Genomic DNA, 19,369 nt, shown 5'->3' on the forward strand with positions numbered 1-19,369 from the left:
TTTAAAATCAGAGAACCAGTTATTAACCATTTGCCAGCACATCATTGCTTGCAAACAAAATATTAAGTAATGGAATATGTATGGATTACAAAGGGGCTGGACACTGTGAGCTCTAGGAGGGCAAAGGCAGCATGGTATTGTGGAAAGAACTTGGATTTCACCATCAGAGAATCCTAGATTCTAATCCTACGTTTCTCCAGTGGTGTGACTTTGAGCAAGTATCTTCGCCTCTCTGAGTCTGAGTTTACTCATCTATGAAAGTAGGTGAGGAAATACACTATTTGGCAAAAACTGAATTTTCATGCACTCCCCTACATTTCCCAGCCAACTTTCTTGTTGTGTTGGGGTTGTATGACTATTTCTGGCCAGTGTACAGAAGTGATATCTGCACTTCCAGGATAAGACACCTAAAAGCCCAAATATCCTCAAATTAATGTGTGCCCAGCAGAGTTCTGTGGTAGGTACCCTGAGTGGTTGGTTGGATATCCTGGTGGAGGTGAGACTGGTGCAGTAGGATGATAGGGAAGGACTGGGATGGCCTCTGAATCTGGAGCTTGGCATCAACCTTCCCTGTCTCTGATAGAGCAGTAAGATGCAAAAGGGCTTACATGTGGGAGCTGATTTTAATAAGTTTGATTTGGTGTGGAGAGGGGCAGGTGAATGATGTAGACAGACTGGACTAGCAGGCCCAGAGGGGACCAAAATAACAAGTGTAGGCTGAGGCCAGATTGAAGAAAAGCCTTAAAGACAAGCTTGGGCAGGTTACACTTTCTCCTGGGGCATTAGACACATACCTAATGTCATTTTTTTTTCCGACTGGTTTTAGTATCCTTAATTATTCTTCCCTCATTAATTAATACTGTGTTTATTGTGCAAAAATAACTTTTTATTTACGTCATTCTTTCTTTTTCAGGTTTATTGAGGTACAGTTGACAAAAATTGTATATATATACAGAGTACAGCATGATGTTTTGCTTTGTTTTTGAGATAGTGTTTCGCTCTGTCACCCATGCAGGAGTATAGTGGCACGATCACAGCCTCAACCTCCCAAGCTCAAGCGATATACCTCATACAAACAGAATTACATGATATACCCCATAAACAGAATTATACAGTATTTGTCTTTCTGTAACTTGTTTATTTTACTTAGCATAATGTTTTCAAGGTTCACTCATGTTGCAGCATGTGGCTAATAAAAGTCCATTGTTTTTCAAATCTGAATAATAAAACATTTTGTTTATCATTCATCTGTCAATAGATATTTTGAATTCTCCCACCTGTTAGCTATTGTGAGTAGCATTGCTATGAACATGGGTGTGCAAACATGTCTTTGAGATCCTGATTTCAATTCTTTTGGATATATACCCAGAAGTGAAAATACTGAAACACATGGTAGTTCTATTTTTAAGTTTTTGAGGAACAACCATACTATTTTCCATAGTAGTTGCACCATTTACAGTCCCGCTAGCAGTGCAGAAGGGTTCCAATTTCTTCGCATCCCCAGTGACACTTATTTTCTCTCTTTTGATATCAGCCATCCTAATCAGTATGAGGTGATATCTAGTTGTGGTTTTGATTTACATTTGTCTGATGATCAACAATGTTTAGCATCTTTCAATATACTTGCTGGCCATTTGCATATAATCTTTGGGGAAACGTCTGTCTTTTATCCATTTTATAATTGGGTTACTTGTGTTTTTCTTTTAAGAAATAGGGTCTCGCTCTGTCACCGAGGCTGGAGTGCAGTAGTGCAATCATAGCTCACTGCAGCCTCAACCTCCTGGGCTCCAGTGATACCCCCACCTCAGCCTCCTGAGCAGTGAGGACTACAGGTGAACGCCACCAGGCCTGGCTAATTGATTTTTTTTTTTTTTTTAGAAACAGGTTCTCACTATTTTGCCCAGGCTGGTCTCGAACTCCTCAACTCAAGTAATCCTCCCGCCTCTGCTGAGCTGAGATAAAAGGCATGAACCACTGTGCCCAGTGAGTTATTTAATTTTTTGTTGTGGAGCAGTATAATTTTTTTATATATTCTGCTTATTAATCCCTTATTAGGTATATACTTTGCAAATATCTTCTTCCATTCTGTATGTTGCCTTTTCACTGTGTTGACTTTGTCCTTTGATACACAAACATGTTTGTTTCATGTAGTCCCATTTGTCTATTTTTTGCTTTTGGTGTCATAACCAGAAATTATTTGCCAAATCCAGTGTTATGAAGATTTTCTCCTATATTTACTTCTAGGAGTTTTTAATTTTAGGTCTTACATTTAAATCTTTAAACTATTTTTATTAATTTTTATCGTGTAAAAGGTCTATTTTACTTTTTTGCAGATGGATGTCCAGTTTTCCCAGAACCATGTGTCGAAGATTGTCATTTCCCCATTGAATAATCTTGGTACCCTTGTCAAAGATCATTTAACTACATATATGAAGGTTCATTTCTTGACACTATTCTATTTCATTGGTCTATATGTCTATGTTTATGCCAGTACCATATATATAAAAAATATATTATAATATTATATTATATATATGTTATAATACAATATATTATATATAATATAATATATATATTATGGTTTTTGGTATATAAGTCTCTTTGCTACCTTGGTTAGGTTTATTCCCAAGTATTTTATTCTTTTTAATTGTATTGAAAGTGGAATTGTTTTCTTAATTTTCTTTTTGAATTGTTCATTGTTACTGTATAAAATGCAATTTTTTGTGTGTGTTTTAAGTTTTGTATCCTACAAGTTTCCTGGATTTATTTATTAGTGCCAACAGTTTTTGTGTGTGGAATCTTTAGTTTTCAGCATATAAGAAAGATCATGTCATCTGTAAACAGAGATAATTTTACTTCTTCATTTGCAGTATGGATGCTTTTTACTGTTTTTCTTTTCCTTTTCCTGATTATTCTGGATAGGACTTTAATACCATGTTGAATAGACATGGCTGCAGTGGTCATCTTTGTCTTATTCCTTAATTTAAAGGAAAATACTTGGTCATTAAATTAGTTTGGAAGTCTTTTCTATTCTTATATTATCTGTATCTTATATTGTGTGAACTCAATACTAATTGTTTAAATACTTGGTTATATTTTCATGTGAAGCTGCCTGGACCTCTAGGTTTGTTTTTATGGAGCATTGAAATTACACATTATTTTATTTAATAGATATATACTTATTTCATCTCAATTGAATTTTGGTATCTTGTAGTATTAAGAAATTGGTTCATTTCTTCTAAGTTGTAGCTTTTATAAGCATTAAGTTATTTGTCATGTTCCCTATTATCCTTTTAATGCTTGCAGAGTCTGTAGTGATAGTCTTATTTCATTCTTGATATTGGTCATTTATATCTTTTCTGTTTTTATTTTTGTCAGCTTTACTGAAGTTGATCAATTTTATTGATATTTTCAAAAAACCAGCTTTTGTTGCATTGATGTTCTGTATAATTTTCCTGTTTTCAGTATTATTGTTTTCTATTCTCATCTTTATTATTTCTTTCCTTCTGCATGTTTTATGTTCATTTTGTTCTTCTTCTTCTAGTTCCTTGGAATAGAAACTTAGATCATTGATTTTAGATCTTCCCTCTTGCTAATGTAAGCATGTAGTACTCTAAATTCCATTTCATCTTTGCTTTATAGTATTCCACACATGTCGATTTTTAAAATTCTCACTCAGTTCTATGTATTTTTTTATTATTACACTTTAAGTTATAGGGTACATATGCACAACGTGCAGGTTTGTTACATATGTATACATGTGCCATGTTGGCATGCTGCACCCATCAACTCGTCAGCACCCATCAACTAGTCATTTACATCAGGTATAACTCCCAGTGCCATCCATCCCCCCTCCCCCGTCCCCACAATAGGATCTGGTGTGTGATGGTCCCCTTCCTGTGTCCAAGTGATCTCATTGTTCAATTCCCACCTACGAGTGAGAACATGCGGTATTTGGTTTTCTGTTCTTGCGATAGTTTGCTGAGAATGATGGTTTCCAGCTGCGTCCATGTCCCTACAAAGGATACAAACTCATCCTTTTTTAATGGCTGCATAGTATTCCATGGTGTATATGTGCCACATTTTCTTAATCCAGTCTGTCACTGATGCAGATTTGGGTTGATTCCAAGTCTTTGCTATTGTGAATAGTGCCGCAATAAACATACATGTGCATGTGTCTTTATAGCAGCATGGTTTATAATCCTTTGGGTATATCCCCAGTAATGGGATGGCTGGATCATATGGTATTTCTAGTTCTAGATCCTTGAGGAATCGCCACACTGTTTCCCACAATGGTTGAACTAGTTTACAGTCCCACCAACAGTGTAAAAGTGTTCCTATTTCTCCACATCCTCTCCAGCACCTGTTGTTTCCTGGCTTTTTAATGATTGCCATTCTAACTGGTGTGAGATAGTATCTCATTGTGGTTTTGATTTGCATTTCTCTGATGGCGAGTGATGATGAGCATTTTTTCATGTGTCTGTTGGCTGTATGAATGTCTTCTTTTGAGAAATGTCTGTTCATATCCTTTGCCCACTTTTTGATGGGGTTGTTTGTTTTTTTCTTGTAAATTTGTTTGAGTTCTTTGTAGATTCTGGATATTAGCCCTTTGTCAGATGAGTAGATTGCAAAAATTTTCTCCCGTTCTGTAGATTGTCTGTTCACTCTGATGATAGCTTCTTTTGCTGTGCAGAAGCTCTTTAGTTTAATGAGATCCCATTTGTCAATTTTGGCTTTTGTTTCCATTGGTTTTGGTGTTTTAGACATGAAGTCCTTGCCCATGCCTATGTCCTGAATGGTATTACCTAGGTTTTCTTCTAGGGTTTTTATGGTATTAGGTCTAACATTTAAGTCTCTAATCCATCTTGAATTAATTTTCGTATAAAGAGTAAGGAAAGGATCCAGTTTCAGCTTTCTACTTATGGCTAGCCAATTTTCCCAGCACCATTTATTAAATAGGGAATCCTTTTCCCATTTCTTGTTTTTCTCAGGTTTGTCAAAGATCAGATGACTGTAGATGTGTGGTATTATTTCTGAGTGCTCTGTTCTGTTCCATTGGTCTATATCTCTGTTTTGGTACCAGTACCATGCTGTTTTGGTTACTGCAGCCTTATAGTATAGTTTGAAGTCAGGTAGCGTGATGCCTCCAGCTTTGTTCTTTTGACTTAGGATTGTCTTGGCAATGCGGGCTCTTTTTTGGTTCCATATGAACTTTAAAGCAGTTTTTTCCAATTCTGTGAAGAAAGTCATTGGTAGCTTGATGGGGATGGCATTGAATGTATAAATTACCTTAAGCAGTATGGTCATTTTCACTATATTGAGTCTTCCTATCCATGAGTATGTTCTTCCATTTGTTTGTGTCCTCTTTGATTTCACTGAGCAGTGGTTTGTAGTTCTCCTTCAAGAGGTCCTTCACATCCCTTGTAAGTTGGATTCCTAGGTATTTTATTCTCTTTGAAGCAATTGTGAATGGAAGTTCATTCCTGATTTGGCTCTCTGTATGTCTGTTACTGGTGTATAAGAATGCTTGTGATTTTTGCACATTAATTTTGTATCCTGAGACTTTGCTGAAGTTTCTTATCAGCTTAAGGAGATTTTGGGCTGAGACAATGGGGTTTTCTAAATATACAATCTTGTCATCTGCAAACAGGGACAATTTGACTTCTTCTTTTCCTAACTGAATACCCTTGATTTCTTTCTCTTGTCTGATTGCCCTAGCCAGAACTTCCAACACTATGTTGAATAAGAGTGGTGAGAGAGGGCATCCCTCTCTTGTGCCAGTTTTCAAAAGGAATGGTTCCAATTTTTGCCCATTCAGTATGATATTGGCTGTGGGTTTGTCATAAATAGCTCTTATTATTTTGAGATATGTTCCATCAATATCGAATTTATTGAGAGTTTTTAGCATGAAGGGTTGTTGAATTTTGTCAAAGGCCTTTTCTGCATCTATGGAGATAATCGTGTGGTTTTTGTCTTTGGTTCTGTTTATATGCTGGATTACGTTTATTGATTTGCGTATGTTGAACCAGCCTTGCATCCCAGGGATGAAGCCCACTTGATCATGGTGGATAAGCTTTTTGATGTACTGCTGGATTCGGTTTGCCAGTATTTTATTGAGGATTTTTGCATCGATGTTCATCAGGGATATTGGTCTAAAGTTCTCTAAAATGAGTTGGGGAGGATTCCCTCTTTTTCAATTGATTGGAATAGTTTCGGAAGGAATGGTACCAGCTCCTCCTTGTACCTCTGGTAGAATTCAGCTGTAAATCCATTTGGTCCTGGACTTTTTTTGGTAGGTAGGCTATTAATTATTGCCTCAATTTCAGAGCCTGCTATTGGTCTATTCAGGGATTCAACTTCTTCCTGGTTTAGTCTTGGGAGAGTGTAAGTGTCTAGGAAATTATCCATTTCTTCTAGATTTTCTAGTTTATTTGCATAGGGGAGTTTATAGTATTCTCTGATGGTAGTTTGTATTTCTGTGGGGTCGGTGGTGATATCCCCTTTATCATTTTTTATTGCATCTATTTGATTCTTCTCTCTTTTCTTCTTTATTAGTCTGGTTAGCAGTCTATCAATTTTGCTGATCTTATAAAAATACCAACTCCTGCATTCATTGATTTTTTGGAGGATTTCTTGTGTCTGTATCTCCTTCAGTTCTGCTCTGATCTTAGTTATTTCTTGCCTTCTGCTAGCTTTTGAATGTGTTTGCTCTTGCTTCTCTAGTTCTTTTCATTGTGATGTTAGAGTGTCAATTTTAGATCTTTCCTGCTTTCTCTTGTGGGCATTTAGTGCTATAAAGTTCCCTCTACACACTGCTTTAAATGTGTCCCAGAGATTCTGGTATGTTGTATCTTTGTTCTCACTGGTTTCAAAGAACATCTTTATTTCTGCCTTCATTTCGTTATGTACCCAGTAGTCATTCAGGAGCAGGTTGTTCAGTTTCCATGTAGTTGAGCGGTTTTGATTGAGTTTCTTAGTCCTGAGTTCTAGTTTGATTGCACTGTGGTCTGAGAGACAGTTTGTTATAATTTCTGTTCTTTTACATTTGCTGAGGAGTGCTTTACTTCCAATTATGTGGTCATTTTGGAATAAGTGCGATGTGGTGCTGAGAAGAATGTATATTCTGTTGAATTGGGGTGGAGAGTTCTGTAAATGTCTATTAGGTCCGCCTGGTGCAGAGTTGAGTTCAATTCCTGGATATCCTTGTTAACTTTCTGTCTCGTTGATCTGTCTAATAGTTCTATGTATTTTTAAAATTTCCTTAGAATCTTCTTTGATTCATGAATTATGTAGAAATACGTTGTTTAATTCACAAGTATCTGTAGATTTTCTGTTGTTTTTCTGTTGTTGATTACTAGTTTCATTTCTTTATGGGTAGAGAACATACTCCGTATGACGTGCATTGTTTTGATGTTGTTGAAGTTTTCCCCATAGTGTATCCTATTGAATGTTCCACTGGTACTTGAAAAAATGTGTTTTCTGCTGTTGTTAATTGGAGTGCTCTTTCTATATATGTATCAATTATATCATATTGGTTGATTGCATTGTTCATTTCTTTTATATCCTTGCGGATATACTGTTTAGTAGCTTTATCAGTTGCTGGGAGTGCACTGTTGAAGTCCCATAGTATAAATTTAAATGTTTCTGTTTCTCCTTTCTTCTCTATCAGCTTTTCCTTCATATATTTCGAGGCTCTTTTGTTTGATGCATACAAATTTAAGACTGTGGTTTCTTGTAAATCGTTGTAAATCTCAGTGATTGACCTTTTATCATCCTGTAGTGTCTCTCTGTCTCCAGTAATTTCCTTTGCTCTCAATTCTTCTTTATTTGATATTAATATCAGTACTCCTGCTTTCATTTTTGTTTTGAGACGGAGTCTTATTCTGTCATCCATGCTGGAGTGCAGTGGCACGATCTCAGCTCATTGCAACCTCTACCTCTTGGGTTCAAGCGATTCTCCGGCTCAGCCTCCCAAGTAGCTGGGATTACCATGATGCCAGGCTAATTTTTTTTTTTTAATTTTAGTAGAAACGGGGTTTCTCCATGTTGGCCAGACTGCTCTTGAGCTCCTGATCTCAAGTGATCCATTCGCCTCGGCCTCCCAAAGAGCTGGGATTACAGGCGTGAGCCATTGCGCCTGGCCCCTGCTTTCATTTTATTAATGTTTGCATTATACATCACTTTCCATCCTTCACTTCCATCCTACTATGTCTTTTTATTTTTATTTCCTTTTAATTGATACATAATAGTTGTACATATTTTGGGGTACATATGATATTTTGATACCTGTGTACAATGTGTAATAATTAAATCAGAGTAATTGGGATATCTGTCTGTCACCAAACACTATGTTGTCTTTATGTTGGGAGCATTGCGATTCTTCTAGCTATTTTGAATTATACAATAAATTATTGTTAACTACAGTTTCTCTACTGTACTATTGAATAGTGTAACATATTCCTTCTATCTAACTGTATTTTTGTACTCCTAAAACAATTTCACGTCATTGCCCCCTACCTTTTCTGGCCTCTGGTAATTACAGTTTTACTCTCTGCTTCCACGAGATTCACTTTTTAAGCTCCTATTAAATGGGAATGGGAACATGCAGTATTCACTCTTAATAAATGAGAACATGCAGCATTTGTCTTTCTGTTCCTGGCTTGTTTCACTTGAGGTAATGACCTCCAGTTCCATCTATGTTGCTGCAAATGATAGGATTTAATACCTCTTTATGGCTAAATAATATTTCATTGTATACATGTACCACATTTTCTTTATCCATTTATCTGTTGATGGACACTGAAGTTTATTCTATGTCTTGGTTATTGTGAATTGTACCATGATAAACCGGGAGTGCAGATATCTCTTAAATATACTTATTTCCTTTCTCTTGGATATATACCCTGCAGTACAATTTCTGAGTCATATGGAAGTTCTATTTTTAGTTTTTTGAGGAACTTCCAAACTGTTTTCTATAGTGGCTGTACAAATTTACCTTCCCAGCAACACTATACCAGTATTCCCCTTCCTCTGCATTCTTACCAGCATTTGTTATTTTCGTCTTTTTTATAATAGGCATTTTAGCTGGAGCGAGATGATATCTCATTGTGTTTTGATTTGCATTTTCCTAGTGATTGGGTATTTTTTCTATATCCATTGGTCGTTTGTCTTCTTTTGAGAAATGTCTATTCAGATCTTTTATCCATTTTAAAATTGGATTATTATTATTATTATTATTTTGCTATGAATTGTTTGAGTTACCCATTGTTTTAGTTCGTTTTCATGCTACTGATAAAGACATAGCCAAAACTGGGAACAAAAAGAGGATTAATTGGATTTACAGTTTCACATGGCTGGGGAAGCCTCAGAATCATGGGGGAGGTGAAAGGCACTTCTTACATGGTGGCAGCAAGAGAAAATGAGGAAGAAGCAACTTTGATAAATCCATCAGATCTCGTGAGACTTATTCACTATCATGAGAATAGCACCAGCTCCCATGATTCAATTACCTCTTCCTGGGTCCCTCCCATAACACGTGGAAATTCTGGGAGATGCAATTCAAGTTGAGATTTGGTGGGGACACAGCCAAACATATCACCTATATATTCTGGTTATTAATCCCTTGTCAGATGAAGATTTCCAAATATTTTTTCCATTATTCAGGTTGTATCTTCACTTTGTCGATGGTTTCCTTTGTTGTGCAAAAGGTTTTTATCTTGATGTAATCTTATCTGTCTATTTTTACTTTTGCTGCCTATGCTTTTGAGGTCTTAAAAAAATCTTTGACTAGACCAATAGTCTGAAATGTTCCCCCAATGTTTTCTTTTAGTAGTTTTGTAGTTTTAGGTCTTAGATTTAAGTATTTAATCCATTTTGAGTTGGTTTGTGTATATGGTGAAAGATAGGGGTCTAGTTTTGTTCTTATACATAGACATATCAAGTTTTCCCAACACCAATTATTGAAGTGCCTGTCGTTTGTGCAATGTGTGTTTTGCTGCCTTTGTCATTTAGGTCTTTTTACCCATTTTGAGCTGAGTTTTGTGTATGGTGTACAATAACAGTCAAATTTCATTTTTTTCCTTGTGGAAACCCAGTTTTCCCAGCACCATTTGCTAAAGAGACTGTCTTTTCCCCCATTGTGTTCTCTTGGTGCCCTTATCTACAATTAGTTGACCATATATGTGTGGATTTATTTTTGGGCTCTCTATTTTGTTCCACTGTTTTCTATGTGTTTGTTTATGACAGTACCATACTGCTTTGATTACTATAGCTTTGTAATATATTTTTAAGTAAGGAAGTGTGATCCCTCCAACTTTATTTTTCTTCCTTGGAATTCCTTTGGCTATTCAGTGTCTTTGTGATTCCATACAAATTTTAGGATTATTTTTCCTATTGCTGGGAGGAATGCCATTGGAATTTTGATAGAAAGTGTATTGAATTTGTATATTGCTTTAGGTAGTATGGGCATTTTAGCAACATTATCAGGTTAGTGCAAAACTATTTGTGGTTTTTACTGGAACCAAAATTAATGGCAAAACCCACAATTACTTTTGCATCAACCTAATAATTCTTCCATTTCATGAGAATGGACTATCATTCCATTTATTTGTATTTTCTTCAATTACTCTCCTCAGTGTTTTATAGTTTTCCATGTGCAGGTCTTTCACCTCTTTGGTTAAATTTACTCTTAAATGTTTTTAATGCTACCATAAATGGGATTGGTTTGTATCCTGCAACTTTCCTGAATTGATTTATTAGTTCTAACAGTTTTTTTGTGTGTGGAATCTTTGAGGTTTTCTCTATATGGGATTATGTCATTTGCAAACGGAGATAATTTTACTTTTCTTCTTTCCAACTTGGATACCTTTTATTTCTTTTTCAGCAGAAGTAAGTAATAATGATTAGAACAGAAGTAAATTAAATAGAGAATAGAAAAACAATATGAAAAAAACAATAAAACTGAGTGATTTTTTTTCAAAAGAAAAAGCTAGACTGCCTAAGAAGAAAAGACAGAAGAGTAAAATCAATAAAATCAGATATGAAAGGGGTCATAAGGGACTATTATGAACAATACACCAGCAGACTGGATAATTTAGAGAAAATGGATAAATTCCTGAAAAAGTACAACCTACCAACATTGAATCAGGAAGAAACAGAAAGTCAGAACAGAACAATAACAAATAGATTGAAGTAGTGTAATAATTTAAAAGCTCCCAACAAAGAAAAGCCTGGGAACAGATGACTTTATCACTGAATTCTGGAAAACATTCAAAGAAGAATTAATACAAATACTTCTTCAACTCTTCCAAAAACTAGAGCTAGAGGGACTATTTCCAAACATACTTTATGAGGCCAGCATCACCATGATACCTAAGCCAGACAAAGACACCATAAAAGAAGAAAACTTCAGACCAATATCTCTGATAAACATTTATACAAAAATTTTCTATAAAATATTAGCAAACCCAAGTTCAACTACACATCAAAAAGATTATACATCATGACTGCTATGATTTGAATATCTCCTCCAAAATTCATGTTGAAACTCAATCCCCAGTGTGACAGTATTGAGAAGTAGAGCTTTTAAGAGGTGAATAGGTAATGAGGTCTCTGCCTTCAATGAATGAATTAATCCATTTTAGATAATGGATTAATGAGTTAATGGGCTAATGGGTTATCATGGGAATGGAACTGGTGGCTTTACAAGAAGAGAAAGAACTCGAGCATGCTCTGCCACCTCACCATGTGATGCCCTGAACCGCCTCGGGACTCTGCACAGTCCCCAGCAGCAAAAGCGTTCTTACCATACGTAGCCCCTTGGCCTTGGACTTCTCAGCATCCATAACTGTAAGAATAAATTCCTTTTTAAAATAAAGTACCCTCTTTTGGATATTCTGTTATAAGCAACAAAAAAGACTAAGAAAATGGCCAAGTGGAATTTATCCTTGGCATGCAAACCTGTTTTAAAGTATGCATATGAATCAATGTGATACATTAACAGAATGAAAGATAAAAAGCACACAAAAATCATCTCAATTTACACAGAAAAGCATTTGATAAAGTTCAACATCCTTCCTTGATAAAAATGCTGAAGAGTTTAAGTGTAAAAGGAAAGTTTCTCAGCAAAATAAAGGTCGTTTATGAAAAACCCACAATTAACATCATAATCAATGGGGAAAAATGAAAAGCTTTTCCTCTAAGATCCAGTACCAGGTAAAGATTCCCACTCTCTCCACTTCTATTCAATATAGTATGGGAAGTACTATGATGTAAATTTCTTGTATATAGTATACATTGGATTTTTTGAAAATTCATACTGCCAGTCTCTTTTTTTTTTACCAAATATTAAAAAATTTTGTTTATATTGACACATAATAATTATACATGTTTATGGGGTACACTGTGATGTTTCAATACATGTATACATTGTGTAATGGTAACACTACAGATTTTATCATTGTACAATGTATACATGTATTGAAACATGTATACGTTGGGTATATATGTATACATGTTTGGGTAATTCACAGATCCATCACCTTAAACATCTACCATTTCTGGTGGTCCAATCTCTTTTTAATTGGTATATTTACACTTTATATTTACAATAATTGTCACTATTTTAAGGCTTAAGTATGCCATTTTGTTTTCTGTTCATCCCTCTGTTTTTTGTCTCTCTCTCTCTCTCTCTCTGTCTGTCTCTCTCTGCTTCCTATAGGCTATATGAACATTTGTTAGGATTCCACTTAGAGTGAAGTGTAGAAACATTACTTTTGATGTGTTTTTGATCCTGTGTTAACACTGGTTAATTCTTGATGTTTCAATTTGCTATAATGTATTGCTTTTGCCTTTATATTTTCCTATAGTGCTTGATTTTTATAAAGCAATGAATATATAATAAATTTGTGAAGTCACTACCTTCCTCCTATTATATTTGTAAATGTAGCTATATATTGTCAATGAAAAAATGTGGCTGATTTACACTGCTATTAAAACTTGAAAATCCTCAGTATTTATAGTTTTTAGACTTGATGCACTTGAGATTTAAGCAGCAAAATCCTTTTTTACACATGACCTAATTTTTTCTATGATCATATCAGTTTCTACCCAACCGTTAGTGATTTAGGTCACTCGGATGGGGGCAGGTTTCTCTTACAACTCATCTCCAGATCAAGAAAAGCTCCTTCTCTCAAGCTTCTTCCTCACTACTCCCTTAGAGGAAGGAAGACCAATGTGATAGGTCAAATTCTGGAGCACTGTAAGAAGTACCACTGTGCATTGCTAAGTGACACCCATACATGTAAGACACATTTAAGCTCTTCTGTTTCTTATGATACTAAAGTGATGAGATAAGCTGGTGCTGACTGTGAAAGCTGGGCATAGACACATTGGCCTCTCTTTCTTCTCACTGGAGATTTTGGGCTCTGTCATTCCTGCCTACTAGGGGTCAGCTGATGATAATATTTCTGTAGAATAAAATAGGCAAAGAGACCCTGCTTCATTCTTGTGCCTAAACCTGTGCTTCAATTCAACTTGAACTGAGACCCCTGCATTGAGGGGTCATGGGAACTGGCCCAGTGAATGATATTTCAGGTCCTTGTGTGCATGTCTTTTTCAAGGAAAGACCTAAGAGGGGGCAATAAAGCAATGTAACATAGGAGTAGGGTATTTTTGTAGCCTCTGAACAAATGCTAATCCCACACTGTCAGATTCTTACCAGTAATACCACATAATTGGATGTCTCTCACTCTACTGCAGGTGGTGCAGATGGTGACCCAAATGTCATAATCCACATTGAAATGTCACACATGCCCATTCAAATAGACACGCCCTCAGGTGTTGCCATGTCCCCATCCAGACATCAGCACTAGGTATTTGCAGATATGATTGGTGGACTTCATGTACGAAAAGACAAGGGTAACTTTCTGTAGTTCTTAGTGGTTTCAACCATTTGCAGAGTCATTATTCCCTCCCTGTTCTCCTTTTTGTTTCTTCCCCATTTATTCTTTAGGGTGTTCTATGCTACTTAGCCTTATTGGCACCTGCTTTCATTTCCTGAGTTCATATCAGGATGTCACCTGTACCCTGCCTTCTTAGAATTCACGGTGATGCAATACAGGCAACTTGAATAAAAAGATTGATGGGAGGCCTCTTGAACTCTGTTGATCTCCCTACTCTACTTTTCTTTTTGTGTTTCATGCACCATCTTCAGGTGCTGTGAAGCCAGTTCCTGGTTTTTAATCTAGTCTCACAGTAAGCAGGTTGTCCTCATTTAGATAACATTTTACTTCTCAATAATTTAACTCTGACATTAAATTGTCGGAACTGACAAACATCCCAAGTGAGCTTGCTGTTTTTTGCCACTTCTCAGCTGTCTTAATTACAGTTAGAATTGGACAATTAAGTTCGTCTTTAGTAACTGCACACACATATTTAACTAATTGTTAGCTTTCCTTGCACATAATGTTATTCTATGTACCTCATATTATTCGATTTCCTTGAAAGAGAGAGCACATATCGCTCTTGTGTTTTCAAGAAGTAACTTTCAACTCTCAGTAAGTTATGTATTTGAAATTTTCTCCTGCAGCATTGCTACCACTTTCCAATATACATTTTCTCTTGCACACAAACCTCACACAGGCTCATGTCAAATATTTATATAAGCATAGTCAAAATGGGGTGAATAAGTTTCTCTTTGGTGGTCAGTTTCCAATTACACCTTCACATGACAGGTAGAGCCTGCTTTAGAGTCTCTACAATCAATCCTCAACTGTCCGTTACACAACAGTTTCTCCACCATTGGGAAATCAATTCTCTGTTCTCATAGGCTTTGGTAGAGTTACATTCCTCTGCCATCTCAAAACAAATCCATTTGTGAGATCATACTCATATCACATGGTGCCATCACACAAGTTGAGCCCTAGCGGAATGGTAATAAAGTAAGTGTTCCTAATACATGCTCACAAAAGGGGACTGGAATTACCTAATGACAAAGCTAAGATTGGTACAGTAAAGTGGTCTCAGCATGAGAGGCACTTTTCCATTTCAGTTTATCTAAATGCTGAAAGTCTTGACTAAAAGACTTTATCAGCTTGTATTAACAATACCAGCTCATGAGGAATTAAAAAATTTAACATGAGGCTGGGCGCAGTGGCTCACGTCCGTAATCCCAGCACTTTGGGAGTCTGAGGAGGGTGGCTCACCTGAGGTCAGGAGTTTGAGACCAGCCTGGCCAACACGGTGAAACCCAATCTCTACTAGAAATACAAAAAATTAGCCAAGCATGATGGCAGGTGCCTGTAATCCCAGCTACTTGGGAAGCTGAGGCAGGAGGATTACTTGAACCTGGGAGGCGGAAGTTGCAGTGAACCAAGGTCGCACCATTGCACTTCACCCTGGACAACCAGAGCGAAACTTTGTCCCAAAAAAAAAAAAAAAAAAAAAAAAATTAACATGAGAAACCTGTAACACTATCTTGCAGCTTTGCACCAAGATTACCTTGTTTAATGGTCATAGTTGATAATATTTATTTGCGTCAGGGGAATAACATTTTCATGGCTCCTGAATTTAAGTTTCCTATTTAGTAGGTTTATTTATTTATTTATTTATTTTTTTGAGACGAGTCTCACTCTGTCGCCCAGGCTGGAGTGCAGTGGCCGGATCTCAGCTCACTGCAAGCTCCGCCTCCCAGGTTTACGCCATTCTCCTGCCTCAGCCTCCCGAGTAGCTGGGACTACAGGCACCAGCCACCTTGCCTGGCTAGCTTTTTGTATTTTTTAGTAGAGATGGGGTTTCACCATGTTAGCCAGGATGGTCTCGAACTCCTGACCTCGTGATCCGCCCGTCTCGGCCTCCCAAAGTGCTGGGATTACAGGCTTGAGCCACCGCGCCCAGCCTTAGTAGGTTTATTTTTATCTAATGAATTTAAAATACCAGCACGAGTATTTTGCTAAGAGAGAGGATTAGATAACACCCTAGTGTCCCAGAAAAGGGTATGGATACCTCACCACAAAATATTCAAAATATTCCCAAGAGAAACTTTTTAGCAATGACAAATGCAGTAGTTTATGCTATTCACTATGTGAAAGAAGAGGCATCCACCACTCTTGTTCATTCCCTAAAGTGCTGGTAGTACTTGCTTTGTAAAAACATACCCCTGTTAAAACTCTTTTAACTATCAGCTATAGGATAACATAGAGCTCCGTGTCATGTGTCTTTAAGATTTTCTATGTTTGACTAAACTTCCTTTTAATTAATTAATTAATTAATTATTATTTTTCTTATTTATTCATTTATTTATTTATTTTTATTATACTTTAAGTTCTAGGGTACCTGTGCACAACATGCAGGTTTGTTACATATGTATACATGTACCATGTTGGTGTGCTGCACCCATTAACTCGTCATTTACATTAGGTATATCTCCTAATGCTATCCCTCCTCCCTCCCCCCTCCCCACAATAGGACCTGGTGTGTGATGTTCCCCTTCCTGTGTCCAAGTGATCTCATTGTTCAATTCGCACCTACGAGTGAGAACATGCGGTATTTGGTTTTCTGTTCTTGCGATAGTTTGCTGAGAATGATGGTTTCCAGCTGCATCCATGTCCCTACAAGGACACGAACTCATCCTTTTTTATGGCTGCATAGTATTCCATGGTGTATATGTGCCACATTTTCTTAATCCAGTCTGTCACTGATGGACATATGGGTTGATTCCAAGTCTTTGCTATTGTGAATAGTGCCGCAATAAACATATGTGTGCATGTGTCTTTATAGCAGCATGACTTATAATCCTTTGGGTATATCCCCAGTAATGGGATGGCTGGGTCAAATGGTATTTCTAGTTCTAGATCCTTGAGGAATCGCTACACTGTTTTCCACAGTGGTTGAACCAGTTTACAGTCCCACGAACAGTGTAAAAGTGTTCCTATTTCTCCACATCCTCTCCAGCACCTGTTGTTTCCTGATTTTATAATGATTGCCATTCTAACTGGTGTGAGATGGTATCTCGTTGTGATTTTGATTTGCATTTCTCTGATGGCCAGTGATGATGAGCATTTTTTCATGTGTCTGTTGGCTGTATGCATGTCTTCTTTTGAGAAGTTCTGTTCATATCCTTTGCCCACTTTTTGATGGGATTGTTTGTTTTTTCTTGTAAATTTGATTGAGTTCTTTGTAGTTCTGGATATTAGCCCTTTGTCAGATGAGTAGATTGCAAAAATTTTCTCCCATTCTGTAGGTTGCCTGTTCACTCTGATGGTAGTTTCTTCCTTAGCAGGCCCATTTTTCTCCCTGTTCTCCTGAGAGTCACTACCCACTCTTACCCAGCACCTTCATTAACACAGAGCTCTCTCCCTTTTCTTTTTCTTTTTTCTTTTTTCATACTGTGCATGGGATTAACTAAAACCTTTATAGATATGATTTTCCATTAACAAAATGTGATAATTGGAATTATGAATTCAAAAAGCAGTGAAGTCTGAACATTTAAAAAGAAGACTAGGTATTAGCGAACAAAAGGTAAAGGAAGATGAGACTGTTTCTTTAATACTATTTATTATCTCCTCTCTGTATACAATGTTGCATATATACAACTACTTCGTTTTTATTGACTTTATATAATAGTGAAATCCCCTTAAGCAACCTAGGGTATACAGTTGGGGTCCAACTGTCAAGAGGTGAGGGAGGAGTAGAAGCACACTTGATTAACAGTTTTCACCCACACATTTTAGCCATTTTTTTTCTTTTCTTGCCAAGATTTTAGTAGCAAGTTCATAAATATAGAAAATACTTTCACTTCTTCAGTGTTAAAATAGAAAACCAAAGAATGTCAACAGTAGTGGCTTAATTATTGATATACAAGAAAAACACAACACCAATGGGTTTTCTTAATTACGCATTTTAAATATTAATATGTGCATTTGTTTTTACAGTTATAAATTTTCTCATCTGTTTTAGACAACAGCTTGTAATAGTTTTGAATCCATTAAGATGTTGCTTTCAATTTGAAATATTTTCTGTATACATGTATATAAAAAATAACCCAGTGTATGACTCATCTGACAGATGTTTACGATCATAAAGGCTTATTTTTCAACATGCAGTTAGGAAGAGAGGGAAGCAAGCCAACCTCTCTACTGTCTTTTTGCTGACTTGTTTTTGCAGTGGTATCGATAGTGATTTTTGAAGGGAACCATGTGCCATCAGCCTATCTAGTTAAGATCAGATACCACAGTCAAAAAGAGGAGTAGAAGAGATGGGGAAGGGGGAGTAGGTAAGTGGTTGATATCAGCTTTTTCTAAGTGTGCATTTTGTACTCTTCCAGGTATGGGATTAAAAACAGGCCAGTGAGGAAAAAATGTTTTAATTAGGAAAAACTGCAATCAAATCAAGACATAATAGCTGAATTAAGTTCTTTTAATAGACTGCTTATACAGATGTTTAGCCATACTGTTAGATCAACTTTTTAAGAGTAGAACTTTATCCAATTTACATGCTGTAGATACCACCTTTCTTATTTTTATAGTAAGGTCTGGTATTCAAATACCCACTTGTACACTGACAGCTTTAGAAAAATAGGACACAGAGGGAGTCGTCATTTTTAGCAGCAATGAAATACCACTAACCCCTTTTTACATACCAAATTCAAGTCACTATCAGAGGTGAATGTCACACAAAGTCACCAGGTACAAAATTGCTAGTTCATTTTTAAATTAATAACTTGAAATTTCCCGTGCCTCCCCACCCCATTACATCTTTTTATAGACAGAAAACATTGTGCTATTTTATATAAGCTAGCACCTGTTTTTAATATGAAGTGCTAATTCACTTACAGATTTGTGTAATCAGTTATGTAGTCCTACAATAAGTGTCCAATAATCTACATAGGAACAATGATGAATGAAAATAATGAAGATTGAATAAGGCTATCAGATTACCTTATCTTATTTACATATAAAGAATAGATACCCAATGGTGAGGAAGAGACAGAAATTGGACAAATACCCATGGATGTAAACATTACATCTACCTTGAGCTTTATACCGTAAGTGAGACTTTTTTTTTTTTGAGACGGAGTCTCGCTCTGTCGCCCGGGCTGGAGTGCAGTGGCAGGTTCTCAGCTCACTGCAAGCTCCGCCTCCCGGGTTTACGCCATTCTCCTGCCTCAGCCTCCGAGTAGCTGGGACTACAGGCGCCCGCCACCTCGCCCGGCTAGTTTTTTGTATTTTTTAGTAGAGACAGGGTTTCACCGTGTTAGCCAGGATGGTCTCGATCTCCTGACCTCGTGATCCGCCCGTCTCGGCCTCCCAAAGTGCTGGGATTACAGGCTTGAGCCACCGCGCCCGGCCGAGTGAGACATTTAAATATTTCT

Source organism: Trachypithecus francoisi, unplaced genomic scaffold (genome assembly GCF_009764315.1).
Source record: "Trachypithecus francoisi isolate TF-2019V2 unplaced genomic scaffold, Tfra_2.0 Lachesis_group6, whole genome shotgun sequence".
Taxonomy (NCBI): Eukaryota; Metazoa; Chordata; class Mammalia; order Primates; family Cercopithecidae; genus Trachypithecus; species Trachypithecus francoisi.